The sequence below is a fragment of the Periplaneta americana genome, chromosome 4, assembly GCF_040183065.1.
Source record: "Periplaneta americana isolate PAMFEO1 chromosome 4, P.americana_PAMFEO1_priV1, whole genome shotgun sequence".
NCBI lineage: Eukaryota > Metazoa > Arthropoda > Insecta > Blattodea > Blattidae > Periplaneta > Periplaneta americana.
The window spans coordinates 74,815,811-74,834,660 of NC_091120.1; the positions used below are offsets into that span (position 1 = coordinate 74,815,811).

At 36.6% G+C, this 18,850-nt stretch overlaps 1 long non-coding RNA gene across 1 annotated transcript; it reads right to left on the reverse strand.

Moving 5' to 3' along the window:
• Positions 1–2,028: 2,028 nt before the first annotated feature.
• Positions 2,029–13,725, reverse strand: LOC138697946 (uncharacterized). The gene is made up of 4 exons (XR_011331634.1): positions 13,587–13,725; positions 7,874–7,988; positions 4,941–5,115; positions 2,029–2,327 (listed from the first exon to the last, which is right to left on the reverse strand). It is a non-coding gene; the product is annotated as an uncharacterized lncRNA (long non-coding RNA).
• Positions 13,726–18,850: the final 5,125 nt, after the last annotated feature.

An 18,850-nucleotide genomic window follows, 5' to 3' on the forward strand; every position in this document is an offset into this window, starting at 1 on the left:
CATTCATTCATTCATTCATTCATTCATTCATTCATTCATTATGTCCTGCCCAATGGCAGGACTTTCACTACAAACCTAGCATTCTCCACTCTTTTCTATTTGACAAATAGGATGTCCAGCGTAATGGCCACCTTAGTAGCTCAGATAGCAGTTGGCTAATTTTCAACAACCACGGGCCCGAGCTTAAATCCTGACGAAAGCAGAGTTTTTATTTCTGGTGGAAAAGCCAAGGTTTTTGAGAGTTTTTCTCGTGGGTCTTCCTTTTTCATACCTTTATTCCCGTAATACTCTCCACAATTCATTTCATTATAATCTCCGTGTCAAATGAGAGAGCACCTACTATATTTGTCCGACGTTGGATTAGTCTTCAGCCGTGACTGGTATTCTCAAGGTTCGTCCAAAGATTGATAGATGACAGTAGTGGTGGGAGTTTCTACACCATTCAGAGATCTCCAGAGAGGGACCGGAGCCCGGAATTAGAACGCAATATTCTCTCTCTGGCAGGGATTTGACAACTGAGGAGGGTTTTTGAAGCATGGGAGACTACCGCCAGAACTTCGGTAATCGGAGTAGTTGGTTAGATAGGAATGCGTAATCCGGCGGATGGTGGAGCCAGCTTAGCCTAGCAATATAATTAGCTTGCAACTCTTTCCATAACAGGTGCACAAAAAGTCTACTTGATCTACAGTACACGGGAATGCTCCAGTATCGACCGGTATATGCCAATGTCAATGGCATGAGAATTATTTGTGTAATAGACAACTGAAGATAGCATAAGACACCGCCTCATGGTTACCATAAATGATGGCATATGTTCTCATTTTTTCCTTTCGAAAATATTAATTTGTCCCCGGATGGAGCTATATATCGACTATAGGCCTATATGTAAATAATAAAATATTAAACATGGCTTTCTTTCAGATAATCATCCTAAGGCCAGTTAAAATATGGAGGAGAAAATCATAAATATATTCGTTGTTTTGTTTGTTGTTGTGTACGTTAGTTGTAGATGTCGCAAATCTCATAAATCGATAAGGCGATCGAGTTTGCTACTGTTTGAGCATAGACCTCTTACAGGCATCCCGCCCCCCGAAAAGAGACAAAATGTAGGTCTACCTTAATTTTGGCGAGATAATCAGACGCTACGTCCCGCGCCGTGGCGTCGTGGTCTAAGGTATCCTGCCTAGGACTCGCGTTACGGAATGCGCACTGGTTCGAATCCTCATGGGAGAAGAAATTTTCTCATGAAATTTCGGCCAGTGTATGGGACCGGTGCCCACCCAGCATCATGATGCACTTGGGGAGATACCAAAGGTAGTGAAATCCGGTTACGCAAACCAGCTATAACGGCTGGGGAGCTCATCGTGCTAACTACACGATACCTCCATTCTGGTTGGATGATCATCCACCTCTGCTTCAGCATGTGGACGTGAGGGCAGCAGCCGGTTGGTCGGTCTAGGCCCTTTCTTGGGCTGTAGCGCTACAGATTATTATTATTATTATTATTTTATTCACATGCTGCATGAAAAATATATGAACAAAAAGTGCTCTGTTTTACATTACATGCATTAACTTAAACATGTTGCAAAATATTAATAATTTATTCAATGCTAGTAATTCATTTGATTTTAATAGTAATATTGACAATGCGAAATGTTCCCGTTGGGTTATTATAAAAAGAGCAATAACAATTTTTAACCACGCCAGTAATGTAAAAGGTGACTGCCAATTCTAGGTGTGGAAGAAGTGGTTGGAAACAAAATTTGTTTACATTACAGTTTTGCATACTCATCTGAAGTCTATTCAACGGCTATAGTTTGTATGAATCGGACGAGTTTAATACATGTAGGATGGGTAGGAGAACCAGTGTCTGTGTGTACAACGAGTTCAATACATTTTCAAGTAGAAATCCTCCGTGGGATGAGCTGAGACAGGATGAAGTGGGAACAGTTCAGTGACGGCAATTTCAGGGATTAATGTGTAGATTGGGTGGTAATTTCAACCCAGTTTTCCTTGATAGTATATTGATTACTCTATGATAAATTTATTGCAATTAACCTCCCCTCAAAATGTACAGTGGAAGTATAATTATGTTTAATACAATTTAAGTCATTTTGTTACATTTTTGTTACATGCCTTCAATAAATATTTATACAAAACATTTCATGTAATCCAGTGAGGGGAGATAAAAGGATGCTGCATAGATTATAACCTCGTGAAAAGGAATAGAGTGATTTTTTCTCGGCCTCTATAAGCATTTTATTTCACTCCTGTGTTGTGTTCTGGTCCAGTTGTAGTGATGATGGTGTAGCAAGATATAAGTTATACTGAAACGAAGAAAACAGAATTCTACAAAATTTTACTTTTCTGAAATTAAAATAAGACTATTTTACAAATACCATTTCAAAGTGTCTCTAAGAAAACGAAAATCTTGGGTACAATGAATAGATTAATAACTCGCCAAAGACTTCTTTTCAAGAGCACAAAGTTTGATATCGGAGGAAGATTGGTGAACAATTGGATACCTAGACAAATTTCCAAAAAGTACTTTTGTGTTTAGATAGTTTGGCCGATCATAACGTTCTGCGCAGTAAGCCACGCAAGTCCATTTGATACTGATGAGGAAAAAAGGGGTGTATCGGTTAGTTTTTGTGTTTAGCTCCTATAGAGTTTACTTCTTTTCTTTGTGCAAGTGCATAGAATACTAACTATTGCAAAAACATTAGTACCGTAATGGAATCAATAAAGACGTGTAGTTTACTTTATTGTGAGTGGAAAAGTGAAAAGAGAAGACTTCATCGCGTTAAGTACGAGTGTTTTGATAGCAGTGAATGGAATAAAACTATGCATGAAATGCAGGTACGTGATCAATGTTTTTCAACATAGCTATAACTTACGTAAGCATGCATACAGTTTTACTCCTCCCGCCCTCCCTCCCTCCCTCACTGAATGTGCTGCGGAACTGACTCACTTCACATCACCTCTACCCTGTATTGACCCATAATACCGGCCAAGCTATCTAAACACAACAGTACTCTTACTCCTGCTTTGCTCTACGTATTATAATCAAAAGTCATATAATTTCATACGGTGATAATGAAGAGTAATAAACAGATCAATGGATGAATGGAGATGTATGACTAAACGAATAGATGAATGGAAAAACTCATGTAAAATTAAGCCGGTACTTCCAGAGTTAATTTTTGACTTGGACGAGATAGACCCGAGGTTTGGTTCTTAAAATTCTTCGTCATGGCCATATTTCAAGCCTGAACTCTCAGTAAGCATTAGAGTTGAACAACGAGCGAGAAAGCAAGACTAACAGCGCCCGCAAAACCGAAAACCCACACAATATTGCCTACGTCGCGTCGTTGATGCAAAGACTGCTTGGGAGTGAATCAAGCGAACTTTTAAGACATTGGGAGTGGTCAACTATCGAACGTCAAACAGTCTTGAATCGTCACAGTTGTTTATGCTCGCAAATCAGACTGAATTTTATCTGTTTTGGAAACTGTTATATATGTATAAACTATCAAGTAACATTATGTGAAACATCATCTTTACCTTTCAGTGTATAATAATCCGTTCCCCAATCTTTGTTTAATTACTCTACCCTTATTAAAAGACTAGGAATTTTCATTTTCGTATGTTTTTGATCAAGTGTACAATCGCAAGTAAAAATACATATTAACGCTTTATTTAACGTTATGCTTTATGTTTCTTAGAAACGCAAATTTATTTTAGAATTTTTTTTCTTTTTATATAACCATAGGTAATATCTGATAATAGTACCAGAATATTTTGATAACAACTATGATACTGTTTTGTTTTACTTTTTTTGTATAAATTAAACATTCCTAATGTTATCTATTTAAATTATGTATGTTATTCAAAGTTACGAAATCTTTCCACGTCGACCAAATGCTATATCGAAAATGCTGAGCAAGACTACTGTAGAAGCGCACGAGAGTTACGAGACGAGACTCAAAAAGCAAGTGCAACAAACACAACGAGCGAGAGCGACAGTTAGTTTTGTTCATCTCTAGTAAGCATGGTATAGTCCAGATCAGCTTACTTCATACCTTAAGGGTGAAACCTAACCTTTTTTCTCCATTACTATATACGAGTGGATTGTGGCGATTTTCTAGTTTGCAGGTTGAATTTTCTTTTGCCAACTTCGTTTCGAATTTCGATACTGACAAATACTACAAATGGTAGTGATTTTGTAACTGGTATATTGACAATATTTGTCGGTACTGGAGCTCCATGAAATTAAAATTGTACTAAATTTCTGAGCCCGTTACTGGAAGCTAATGAAATTTGAACATACTAATAATTAATTAATATCAGTTTTAATACATAATAGTTATTTTATGTGTTGCATTGTGGTTATAATTCAAGACTATAGTCAAGTAAGTTTTCGGAGTTAGTACTAATAATTTGATGTGGTCAAACAAAATACATTTTTAGATTAGGTCTCGTGAGTGAATTGTTTAGTCAAACCAATGAATTTCGTATTGCCAGACAAATTAATTGACATGTTGATCCCTTTCTCGTATAGTTTGCCTACGAAAATATGTTACAAATTACTGAATTACTTAGAATATCCTTCCAACATAAAGTACGGCAAGTAAATAAATAATTTAGTACGTAGGATCGCGTGATATCTGGTAACAGTTGGCAACACTAACAAGGCAGCAATATTTGCTGTTTAGGAACTGTTCTTATGTGACCCTCACTATTCAATCAGTGTTCCAACAAGTATGACGAATGGTCTTTCAGTTACTTTGGGATAAGTCTTACAGCTTCTATATCAATTATCTTAACGATTCTCTTGATATGAAATGCTGGATAACAGACATGAAAACTTCTAATGTATGTCTATGTGTAAGTTGTGCCTGAAAGTACGTAAACAGTTTTTTATAACAAAAATCGCTTACCTGATTTTTGTTTACGATTGCTTTACGCAGTAGCTTTTCTCACATGTAAGCCCAGGTGCACATGGGCACAAAGTGCTGTAGACATTATAGGCGTTAATCGGCTTCTGGTTTGGCTTGCACATTTCTCCCTCTTTTCGTAAGTCATTGCACGTCGGGGTTGGATTCTTGATGCGAGCTGCAAGGAAACACAAGACTACTGTACGTACTGTAAATATTTAACCTTAAAGCAATTAATTAATTTACCCTAAGAAAATTTAATTCGTCTTGATCACTGGTGTTGAAGAGCATTGAAATGTTATTTATTACGTTACGTTGTACGAGTATCATAACCTCAAAAATAAACTTGATAGCAAAATGTCCTACAAAACGACATAGGTACCAATTTTTTGGCGATGCCGCTTGAATCATTTCGTATAACATTCGTCAAGCAATAAGAAATTTCAAATTTTATGACGTACGATATTTTCTTGAACAACAGGTCTCTAACTCTATTGTACAACAGTAGTCAGTTTTGTCATGTGATATTATTCCAAGTATTTGAAAATTAGGGTATTACGTATTTGTGAATTTTATAATATTTTTTTTATTGATTTTAATTTCTTTGTTGAGTGATTTGTACTACGTTGAGTGAATATCACTGCGTCGCATTCTATTTAATTTTGCATACTGACTTCATTTCATTCCAGTACTTACGTCATGAAAGCATAGAGCTCTACCTTTACGTTCTTTGTCTGGTTTCATGGCGACTGGAGGGGAAATCATTACCGTTATCTTACCGTTTTTGCATGTTTTCATTGTATTGTGTGTTAATCATAACGTTATACATATATCCAATTAAATTGCATTACTGATTGTGTTACATTATATTGAACAATGCTCCTGACTGAGTTGTGTGCTATTGAACTGTGCTGCTGACTGTGTTGTGCGCTATTGATCAATGTTGCTGACTGTGTTGTGTGCTTTTAAACTGTGTTACTGACTGTATTTTGTGCTATTGAACAGTGCTGCTGTCTGTATTGTATGCTATTGATCAATGTTACGGACTGTGTTGCGTGCTATTGAACTGTGTTGCTGACTGTATTGTGCGCTATTGGTCAGTGTTGCTGACTGTGTTCTGTGATATTGAACAATGCTGTTGACTGCGTTGTGTGCTATTGAACTGTGCTGCTGACTGCGTTGTGCGCTATTGATCAGTGTTGCTGACTGTGTTGTTTGCTATTGAACTGTATTGCTGGCTGTGTTGTGTGTTATTAAACTGTGTTGCCAACTGTGTTGTGTGTTATAGAGCCATATTGTGTGCTATTAAACTGTGTTGTTGAATGCGTTGTGTAGAATTGGAACGTGTCGCTGACTGCGTTGTGTGCTACAGAATTGTATTGTGTGCTGAATGTGTTGTGTACAATTGAAATGTGTTGCAGAATGCGTTATGTACAATTGAAATGTGCTGCAGACTGTTTGTGTCCTATTGAACTGTGTTGCTGACTATGTTGTGTGCTATTGAACTGAGTTGCTGACTATTGTGTGCTATTGAACTGTGTTACTGATTGTGTTGTGTGCTATTGAACTATGTTACTGTGTTGTATACAATTGAACTGTGTTACTGACTGTGTTATGTGCTATTGAACTGTGTTGCTGACTGTATTGTGTGTAATTGAACTGTGTTACTGGCTGTTGTGTACCATTGAACTGTGTTGTTGACTGTGTTCTGTGCTATTGAACTGTGTTGCTGACTATTCTGTTATTTAACTACGTTAATCACTGTGTTGTGTGGCATTGATCTGTTACTATGTTGTGAGTTACTGAACTGTGTTGCTAACCGTATTGTGTGGTATTAAATTGGGTTGCTGAATGCGTTATATACAATTGAAATGTGTTGCTGACTGTGTTGCGCACTATTAAACTGTGTTGCTGACTTTGACATGTGCTGTTGAACTGTGTTGCTGACTGTCTTGTGTGCTATTTAACTGTGTTTCTGACTGCGTTGTGTGCTATTAAACTATGTTGCTGACTGTGTTAGCGCTATTGAAATGTGTTCTTCACTGCATTGTATATACAGGCTGTTTTGCATGTTATTGAATTATGTTGTTTAGGTGAGGGGTTTGGACTTTTTCCATTGCTGGTTGTCACAATCAAAAAATTAAGACACAACGTTTCGAAGGGTGGTTCTCCCTTCGTCTTCAGGTGAAAGGAAGGAGAATTATGTTGTTGACTGCTTTGTGTATGATTGAATGTGTTTCTGACTGAGTTGTTTATATTGAACTGTGTTTTTTGACTACGTTGTGTGCCATTAAACTCTCTTGTTGGCTGTGTTTGCTATTAAACTTGTTACTATGCTATTCAACTGCTTGCTGACTTCGTTGCATATTATTGAACTGTGTTGCTGACTGCGTTGCCTATTAGCCCCATTGAACTTTGTTGTTGAGTACATTGTGTATTATTGAATTGTGTTGCTCACTGTGTTCCGTCTTATTAAATTGTGTTTGCATATTATTGAACTATGTTGCCGATTGGATTATGTATTATTGAATTGTGTTCTTTACTGAGTTGTATAATATTGACCCAGACTGACTGCGTTGTGTAACATTGAACTGTGTTGTTCACTGTGTTGTACGAGTATAATATTGAACTGTGTTGTTGATTCTACTGTACGCATATAATATTGAAACTCTGTTATTGAATACAATAATAGTGATTTGTGTTGACTGCATTACATATTATTGCACAGTGTTAACACAATTGCATTGTATTAAATTGTGTTGTTGACTACGTTTTATTGTGCTGTGTTTACCGCATTTCATTGTATTGAATTATTCTTTTCACTTCATTGAATTGAAGTAAGCCTAGACTGTATAAATAGCAGACTACGTGATTTTTATTAAGTTTTTCCATATTTGCGACGTAGATGTTATTGCGTATTTCCTCATTGGTCGCACCTAGTGTGCAGCATTGGTCGGGAGTGCAATCTGTGCACATGTCTGCAGTTGACCCTAGCCCCAGCATTGCACAAAGTACGGCTACCAAAAAGCATGTCGTCATTACTTGCTTCATCTGTAAACACAAAATAAACAAACTTTAAATTCATTAGGTTGCAAACATTAAGTGTCCAGAGAAAGAACATCATGTTTATGTAGGATTTTTTAAGCCTGAACCCGTTAGTGGCACCTTTTCAGTTCTTTGTAATTGACAGTGGAAAGTCAAATTATCGTATAATTATCAACAGTCCCTTATTAAGTACTTTCCTATTGAATCCATGCCACCAAACTAATCATAACATTTCATTACAAGTTTTTTTTAGTTCGTAATTTAACGACGCAGTATCAACTACTTATTTACTAGATATTTAGCGTCGATTGCACTGGTGATAGCGAGATTGTATTTGCCGAGATGAGGTCGGCGATTCGTCATAGATTACCTGACATTCGTCTTACGGATGGGGAAAATCTCGGAAAAACCACAGTCAGGTAATCAGCCCAAGCGGGAATCGAACCCGCACCCGAGCACATTTCTGAATCGGCAGGCAAGCGCCTTAGCCGATTGGCCTACGCCGGTGGCTTTTAAGTCTTATAACAATATGTGGAAACCACATAGTAATATTAGTGGAATTTTATATGTTTAATCAGCAGTCCGAAAACTAATTAGAATCAAAGTGATACCAATAAGGCATCACTCATGAGGCAACTAATGAAGGAGATAATGAGGTAAGGAGACTAGTTCTTTTTACTTTACTTATCAGATTCAGATTATGCAACAATTTATTGTTCTTTCCCTGAACACATATCGTCAAGAAAGATGTATACTGCCTGATAATACAGAAGTAAGAGTCGGCACTAGAGTAGTGCACAACCGGTTACGAAAAACAGAAATGATATATTGCTACTGAACGCCTGGCGCTATAGACCGTATGCGAAGCTGTTCCGTCTCACGGAGTGGTCAAATGTTCTGTTTAACGAATGTCCGAGTCTTTCTCGGGTGTCCGGCTCTGGGTCATGAACGACAAACGACATTGAGGCATCCAGAAGTTCCAATAATCATAGCAAGGACACGATTGTCATTGTGTACCTTTCAATTGAAATTTCCTCCTCACTCACTCACTCACGATTGATTGATTAATTGATTGATTGATTCATTCATTCATTCATTCATTCATTCATTCATTGCAACAGCACGCATCATGAAGTTACAATCATTAGAGCTTGAGAGTGCCTTTATTTTTGTTAATACTGTGACAGCCACATAGAGACTCGAACACGCGTCCCGCAAGAGTCGCGCGGGAGTCGACACGGGCTCCACGGAGCACTGGGGGGGGGGGCGGCGCGCGGCGTGGAGAGGAGAGGAGAAACGGCGACATGCTGGGCCGCGGGAGAGAGTGGGAAGTAAGCAGCTGGTGACTGAGAGGAGAAATCCAGAGAAGTCTGGATAGGCGTAATCTTCTAGGCATCTGTCGATTGATCGCGAAATCGTACACTCCAGAAACTATGGTTTAGTTATAAATATGACACGCGAGTGAACTTGAGTAGTTGTTGTTGTTGTAATCGTTGGACAGCAAGCCAGCCAGTCTTGTGTAGCAGTGAAGCCAGCTTCGAGACCGGAGTTCGACTTGAGTGTGTCCGCAGCTGTGTGAGCGTCCGAAGTCCTGAGTTTGAGGGCAGTGAACCGCAGTTGGGGGACCTGAGTTCGAAGTTCAGTGGACTGTCTCTGAAGGTCTGGGGTTCAAGATATTGTGAACTAGAGTGACTGAGCTAGAAGAAGTAGCCAAGGCAAACGAACTGTGAACTGAGAACTGACAGTTCTGTGTTCTAAATAGTGTTTTGTGAGCATTAGTTAAGATTAGCAGTACACTGTTGTTCTCAATAATCCAAGTAAATTGTCTTTGTAGTCTGTGGAGTGTAATAACGAATACTGTGTTGCAGTGTGGAGTGGAAATCCCATTGTTGACGGAAGTGTTTATGTTCAATTATAGAAAGTAATTATTGTTGTTTTGTATTAAAGCTACAATAACTTTATCTCCTTAAAAATGGTTTATTAGTGAAATAATAATATATCCACTTAGAATAATTAAAAGACATAGGCCATATTAACAACTACTCTTTCAGAGGTAGCCTATGCATTTTGAGTTTAAAGTATGAATGTTACAATAGTAAGTGTGTACTTATTTGCTCTTCTACTTTGTAAGTAATTACAATTTATTTCATTCTTGTATTTGTTTACATATCAGATTTAATCTATGCATTACGCTTATTTCCTTTGTTGTTACCGATGTTCATTAGTTGATTTATATATTAGTTATGAAGATAAATGTACCAAAGCGTCCAATCAATTATAGGCCTATTTCAAGCTGACATATTTTTAATTAGGAAAAGTAAATTTTCTTTAGTTGTTCCTCCATTTGTGTAGCTAGAAATGTCGGCAAAGTTCCTGTATGGTGAAGTGAGCCTGTTGTTCTGTTAGCGAGCAAGACATTAGGCGCAATTACTTGAAAGTTGGATATTCGGTTGGATGCTCAACCTCGCTGGTTGTCCTGCGATCGGTCGAATATAAACCGGTTCCAAGAGCTGTTCTGCAGATCTCTGGTCAGAACCTCAATTAGAGGTAGTAATAGTGATGCTAGTGGTGGTAATAAATACCACGTATTTCATTCTATTTTGTGTCACAGTCGTCTTATAGTGACACATTTTTTTTTCACTTGGTAAGTTGTATGAATTGTAACGGACAGTTTTGATTAGTATAATAAGTACTGTATTTAAGATAAGTAATTCATTCAGATATGCTAGTCTTAAAATTACTCTCAAAATAAGTTTTTTGTTTGGGACGATATTATACATGACAATGAGGCCTACTTCTTTGAACCAAACTTTTTGAGCGTATATGTGTATAGTTTCATTTTAAATTACTTATTTTGCAATGAAGATATAAAGAAGAAGATCATTCTTACCAGTTTGTAGTAAGTCGATGATTGAACCTAGGAGCATGAAATAAATTAAAGTTCAACTTTGCCAATTATTTTTCGAGTATATTAAAGGAGTATATTTTCTAGATGAATTTTTTTGTGGATACTGAATCTGAAGTTGTGTCCACAACATTAGAGAGAGAGAGAGAGAGAGAGAGAGAGAGAGAGAGAGAGAGAGAGATAGTGTTTATACAGGGATATCATTTTATTTTTACTAACATTTCTAATATTAAAGGTTCAAAATCGGAAACACCCCCTTCCACTGGAGTTCGACGATACTGGTGTAAAATACAAACAAATCACTTTAGTAGATATAGGAGGGAAGAAAAGTAGTTCATCCATTTACATAAAGTAGGAAATATCGCGATTTTGAGTTTGATAACTTTCATTGGGTTTTTCTTTAATCAAAATACAGTACTGTATTAACAATAAGTGTTTTTACTCCATTCGGACGTATTCATTATGCAGTGTAGCCTACATTATACTGTCTACAGCACATTGGCGTATAATATAGAAATGAAGTTACATTGAAAAATAATCATAATATGGGTATTTAAACACATTTTTGAAAATGGTGGTCGTTCATTTCAATACAGGCTTCAGTTCTTTTTTTTTTTGCATATTATCGCACTATAGACTATTGTACCTAATTCCAATTACCAGTTTCGTCCTTCATACTAGTAACTCATGTTAAAATAATTCTCTACCTACTCTATAAAAGAGTACCTTACGTACTGTAAATTCAATCTTCACTTCTGCCCGATCCGAAAAGATAAAATTACTCAGACATTATATCTACTGTCCGTCCAATGGTTATGTCGCAGGATCGTAGAAAGGGAGGAAATCACGTGACAGTTAATTACTTAACGAGGCCCTTTTATTTAAGTTAAGTTTAAGTTGTATAATATTACGTAGACGTCCAATTACTAACAGAAATTAATGTTTTCAGAAAAGAGCAAAGATAACCCAACTACTACCCTTTACAGAGGGACGAGCAGAAGCCGTTGGGGGAAACCGGGGATGAGCCATAGGGAAACGGACGACAGTACCTGTACGAGAATATGATTCAATATATTGAAAGCGAACATATTTCTGGAACGTTCTTTACTCACTCAGTACTGTTTGTGTTTACCATGACCGTAAGGCGACTTCGACTGTATACGCTTGGTTCTGTGTGGAGAACGGTTCGAACTGTACTAATAGAGAAGGTGAGAGTGAAGTACATTAAAAAACTCAGTACAATAAAAATTGAAGTAAAAATAAAATGATGTCCCTGTACATAGATGTGTGGTTCGTAGATGAATTTTATTCTGGATATTGAATCTGAAGTTATATTCAGAAGATTAGAGAGAGAAATGGAGAGAGTTCGTGTTTATACATAATTGGATAGACAGGAAATAACTCACAGACCACTTTGTTGGTATCAAAGGATGCTGATAACGCGAATTCCTAACAAAATCCTTGAATCTACTGTTCGTTTCGCAACGTTTCCTTTAAGCCACATGGGCGAACAAGCTACAGCGTCAAATTTCAACATCGAGTTCACGATTTGAAATCCTAATCAAATTAAGCGGCATTATGGTGGACAAATACGTGTTTTATGTTTTATTTATAAGGTACTTTCGTTTCTCTGTCAGAACTATAACATTTCTTCCTAAACATTATCTTTATGCAACATTGATTTACTCCTCCAAGGGTAAAGTAGAAGACAGTAAATTATTAAAGCTTCGACACATTACTAATAGTGATGAATGATTGAGGATAATTGACAAAACATTAAAGTGCCCATCATTTGGTAAAAAAATTGCTTTTATTTATTGTGATTGGGGATATGAAAATGTATATTTTCATGTGGTTTTATCCCAGAAATGCATATAAGAGTGTTAGGTGGGAGACCTGAGTGATGATGATCCTTTGGGGAGGCCGAGACATATGTGGGAGGATAATATTAAAATGGATTTGAGGGAGGTGGGATATGATGCTAGGGACTGGATTAACTTTGCTCAGGATAGGGACCGTTGGCTGACTTATGTGAGGACGGAAACGAAACGTCGGGTTCTCTAAAAGCCATTTGTAAGTAAGTATAATTCCGTGGAGTTTAGTCAAAACATGATAACTTAAAAAACCTGTTTTAAGATATGAGTATTTTTATTTTAACTTTTCTTATAGAGATCATAATTCTATCTATAGTTTACATACAAATGTGAATGAAAATAATATAAGATTAAATGGAGATATCACGACAATACCAAATGAAAGGTCGACCTCGGTAGCGTTATCGGTATAGCTCTGGCCTACTGTGCTCGAGGTTGTGGGTTCGATCCCGGCCCAGGTTGATGGCATTTAAGCGTGCTTAAATGCGACAGGCTCATGTCAGTAGATTTACTGGCATGTAAAAACTCCTACGGGAGAAATTTCCGGCACATCGGCGACGCTGATATAACTTCTGCAGTTGCGAGCGTCGTTAAATTAACCATAATTTAAATTTATTTTCTTTAATACCAAATGAAAGATAAATGTTTTATATTATAGGGCTACACTTTCAGCTAAAAAAGGCCATTTTTGGAGCTGTCATGTTCTGACCAAACACCACAGAATTAGAATTTGAAAGTGTATATTTTCATGTGGCTTTATAGAATGTTCCTGACTTCCAGAAGCAATAGCACGAGTCGCTGAAAACTACTGGTGTGACCACTTACCTTCTGCTGAACTTCCTCGGAAATGGCAGGCACGAACAGTTGAGGTTGTTCTGTGTGGCGAAAGCCGGAACAGGCTGTTTATAAGCGCCAACCAGCTCTTTGAGTGTCAAGGCCTGCCGTGAAAGTGATGAGGGCTGACGTTCAATTACGTCATTGTTGTATATCTATTTGTTCAAAGTAGTGACCGCTGATTTTGTGCAACAGTGGCTTCTCGCCCACGAAACTCCATTAATATACATTATGAAATACAATAATTCTTGCTAATATTTACAATGAGTCTTTATACCTTTCATCCATTACTTAGTCCTTTCTTTGTTTTACATAAAGCGAGTGAACATAAAATGGATAAGAAATGTACCGGGCCTCTACCATACCGAGGGAAACAAAAGGATAGACGAAGTTCCGTGTGGGTTATGTAAGGAGTATAGCTTGCCATCGTCCAGCGCTACTTAGTTCAGTGAACATACGAAAACAAAACACAGCTAGGCGGTTGAAAATGAATGCTACAATAGACGAATTTGGTAGCGAACACGTCATTAGGGAAGAAGAAAATGTATTTCATCAGAAAGAAAGAAAAATTATTCATTTGAAACACTTGAAATATTTACAGTCATTGATTATAATTTGTAGAGACTCTTAAAGCACGCACTTAAAATGTGTTTTATTTCAAGTTTGTGCAGATATTTATATTTTTTCATTTGTTAATTAAGGACCCTTTTTCCAAAACTCACTTTCTCCAGAAATGAGCAAAATTGAGTTTTGTGTAGTATATACTTAAGAAAACTATACATATTTTGCTTTTGATGTGTACTCGTATATGTACCAAATACTGTCTAATAGTGAAGTGTTTAACATGGAATTTGCAAATTATTGCTTTACATACAATTTTTCAATGAGTTATTTGCGTCTCCTGAAAAATTACAATTTTGAAGAAAGCGAGTTTTGGAAAAAAAAAAAAAAAAGGTCCTAAATACTGAACTTCAATTAGATGTAAAGCATCGAGATACGTTTTACTTACGGTACTGTAAAAAGCAGGAATAGATAAATTCCGGGCGTCTGATTGCCATGGTGACTAAAAATATGTGGCGCCTTAATTGTTTGAGTTCAAAATATTTTAAGACTTCTATTTCATTTATGTCACTACGACTGATACATAGGAGTAATGTTAACAAAAGCTGTGGTAGGAAGAAATTCGAATGTGCATTTTAAATTAATATCATTACGTTTGTTACGCATCTCAAAATATTGTCCTACATGGCTTCAGAATTTCTCTGAGAGAGTGTATTTGCATTTCGTAGGTATTTAATATTATTTAATATATTATTTCAGTAAATTTATTTTGTCTTAGCTCGAATGGTTTCCTGATTGCATGTCTGGACGAAATGTGATGGTTTCTGAAATGAAAATAAGGGGGGTGACTCTTGTTGTTTTTTTAAGTTTCGTCTATCCCAAATAAAAATTATCTTTTAGTGTGTGTGTGTGTGTGTGTGTGTGTGTGTGCGCATGCGCGTGCGCGTGTGCGTGTGTGTGTGCGTGCGTGCGCGCGCTTTAACCATGTACTTCATTATTGCTATTATTAAAACCAAGTGGTATTTCATCAGTGTTTGTATTTCTTTTTTGTATTTATATGTGCTATCTGGTAGGATGGAAGAGAAGGCCTTATGGCCTTAATCCTGTCATATTAAATAAATTATTATTATTATTATTATTATTATTATTATTATTATTATTATTATTATTATTATTATGTATTTCTGTTGTTCACCAACTTACAAATACAGGTACACGAATAAACAAATGTAGACACATAGTATCGGTGCATGAAGGAAGACTGCCTAGTTCACTACAGTGTGAACTGTTGACTGGAAATTTGCTCTTCTTACGAAGCTAGTACGATCGATGTACACCTAACTTGTATTAAAAGTAATCAAACGCGGATGACAATTTTGTGACAACAAGAACTTTTAATTTTTCATGACTCCTTTTTCATAATATATTTGTAGTAAAATGTACTTCACTAGCATTGTATATCAGACTGCTGTTTAATTATCCAATTAATTTCTTTCTTACATCAACCAGTAAGCAACGCATGTTGATAGGCGCTCTTACCAAACGATCTCAGAAAACACGGCTTCTGGGGAAAAAGCAAAACATTCGTCATGCTGAAGCAATTTTGATGTTGTATGGAGGAGTGTTTAATGATAATAAAATGTCATTTGTAAAGTTCGTGAAACAAAACGGTCCATGTTGCACACCTCCAGAAATATGAGACAAATAATTTCCATCCACTTTGATGAATTACTAAATGTGTCTACATGTTGTAGATATAGGTATAGTGCGTTTTCTAGTAACTAAACGCTTTATGTCGGAAGACTAGCGAGTATTGTAGCAATCTGCCCTTGAGTACTTGTTTCTATCTCATCTTGGGTACTTGTTTCTTACTTTCCTTGAGTATTTGTTCCTGTTTACTCCTGACTGTTTTTTTTCTGTCTGCCGTGAATTTTTCTGCCTGCCCCTAGATGTCTAGATGCCCTTGGTTTCTCCGTGTGTCTCTGGGTTTTTTCTGTTTGACAGCCGCATCCGTTGCCCAAGTTCTAATGCACTGGTATTTCCATCCAGACGGCCCAGTTTCGATTCCGACTTTTTCTCGGAATACTCCCTTTTCCCTCTGATCATTTTTTCATTCCATCAACACTCTCCACCTTCTCCTCAGTTCATTTGGCTCCTGGGAGTTTATATTTGGCTCTCGGGAGTTTATATTTGGCTATCGGGAGTTTCTACTTGGCTCTTGAGCGTATCTGTTTAACTCTTTGAGTTTCTATATTTCAATTTTTATGTGTAGGAGGGTTTTTCTTAGTTAAGTTATAACCACATTTATTATTTATTTCCAATTATATTGTTTTACAAACGAAAGGAACCAAACGACAGCATACAGTTACATATAAATGTGAACGCAGAAGTTAAATTAACCTCATTGTTATGGAAATAAATTACGTAATTCAATACCGATAAATTTTTATCTTCTTAGCATTCTAAAATCATGAAGTTAATTTTATAACTTCAATGCTATGCCAGTATTATTAATGGAACAATAGTTATATTTGAAGCACAAGAAATAGTTTTATTAAACATTTAATAATTTATTACTTCATTACAACTTAGTTATGTATAAGAAACAACTCTTCATGATTGTCCACATTTTCTTCTTTGAGTTCGCGCAAAAAATACAGTTTCTGTTAGATTTCACTAAAGACAGCATCTTCTTACAGTCGAATTTATTGGGCACCAACGAATATAAAAGTTTTTTATCGTCAGATCAAGTTCCCTTGACGCCATCTCCTGAAAATGAAAGAGTACAACATAAGTAAAGTAGCAAAATACAACCCAAATTCATTGCTAAATGGTTTTGAATGCGTGGTAACATGTCAAACATTAATTTCACAAATAAATCAGAACCAAAAATAAACATTGGTTAAATTCATAAATACATATGCAGGGTGGAAATGAAATAACCCTGCAGATTTTCAGAGCGAATAGTCATATTGTATCTAATAAAAAAGTGTCATATCATATTGGTGGAAAAAATTTATAGTTTTTTCAGAAAAAAAAATATTTTCCCCAAATGTTTAACAGTCTCTTATTCGGTAACTATTGCGAGTAGGATCATGATTTTTGTCCCTAGCGATAGGAAATCTAATAAATAATCATTTATCCTTCTGGCGTATTTCAGTAGCAGCGTCGTAGCCAGAGAGTAGCTCACCTATCGAGACGGATGAAGTTGACTGACTTCTTACATTTGTATTATGAGAAGAGTGTGTTAGCGGCGATGTTTTCAAACTGCTGCAACTTCGAACTTAATTTTCTAATTAACCGTGTACTTAATCACAAAATAAAATATAGGTTTTCTATTATTTTAAGTGTACCCTATTGCCGCTTTCAATCTGCAGGATTATTTCACTTCCACTCTGTGTAAATCATATCGAGTTTGATGTCTATGGACCAGGCTTCTAGAATAATGGAACACCCAAACAAAACATTCTAGAATTTTATTTAGTTGGTTGTTTTAAGACGTTTCATCAACTGCTATGGTTATTTAGCGTCTGAATGAGATGAAGGTGATGATGATACAGAGATGAGTCCAGGGCCCAATGCTGCAACTTATCCAGCATTTGCTCTTAATGGGTTGGGGAAAACCTCGGAAAAAACCTGAACTAGGTAACTTGTCCCAATCAGGATTTGAACCTGGGCTCGCTAGTTTCACGGTCATATGTGCTAATCGTTACTTCACAGCGGTGGACCAATATTCTAGAATAAATCTGATTTTATTAATTAAAAATTCCCTTCCACATTGTGCCTCTCGCAAGCATCGAAGTTCAAATACGTATGTCGGATGCTTCATGCGTGCAGTTCACCTTGGCCTGTTATGATCTACTGAAGGGACTAGACATTCGTACGTAATGTATTGCAAGATATTGCGTTTTTTTCTAATTGTTGAGAAAGGTTTATAGTATTTTGCAGCGAATTTCTGCAGTTGTAATTTATTCAAAAGATGAAACAAAATATCCAACAAGTTATTTCGAACATTTCGCAAGAAGAGTTCAGTTGAATATTTCAGAACATTATTGGAGATGTCGGAGGGAAAGTGTCATTTGGAAAGCATCGGAAAGATGGCGAGGACAATTTTATAAATGGTGGAACAGGTGAAAAGGACTTAGATTTGATGATAATGATGATGATAATGATGGTAAACATTTTTCTCGCTAAACTGGTTTCAGAAACTAAAGTTAGTACAATAGGTATGGCGAATGATTTTACGGTAAATGTACGAGGCGTATAACAGAAAATGCCTATCAGCTTTTGGCGTGAGGAAAGCGTCGTATATGGAGCATTCTGTACTTAAACCTTGGGTATCTCATGTTATAGGTCTATTGTTAAATGACTCATCTATGGTTATTGTACAATATTATAATTAATGTAATCGTACGTAAGTCAAAACTACGAATTGGTCCATGCAGGGTGGGGTCTATTTCTGGTCTCAGTACCCGCATAACCAAAAAATGCCGGTTAAAGGTCAGTATAAGGTCACATATAAAGAACAAGACAGGTGAGCACGCTAATTACTATTCGTTGTCCTCTGATTATTGTCGTTGCTGTATGATATATTGCGTTCAATTTGAATTTGATAAACTAAGTAGCCCTAAGTTTCCATACCTATAGGATTTATGGCGTGTTCACACTGTTCCCCTCAAATTTAGTCTTCATTT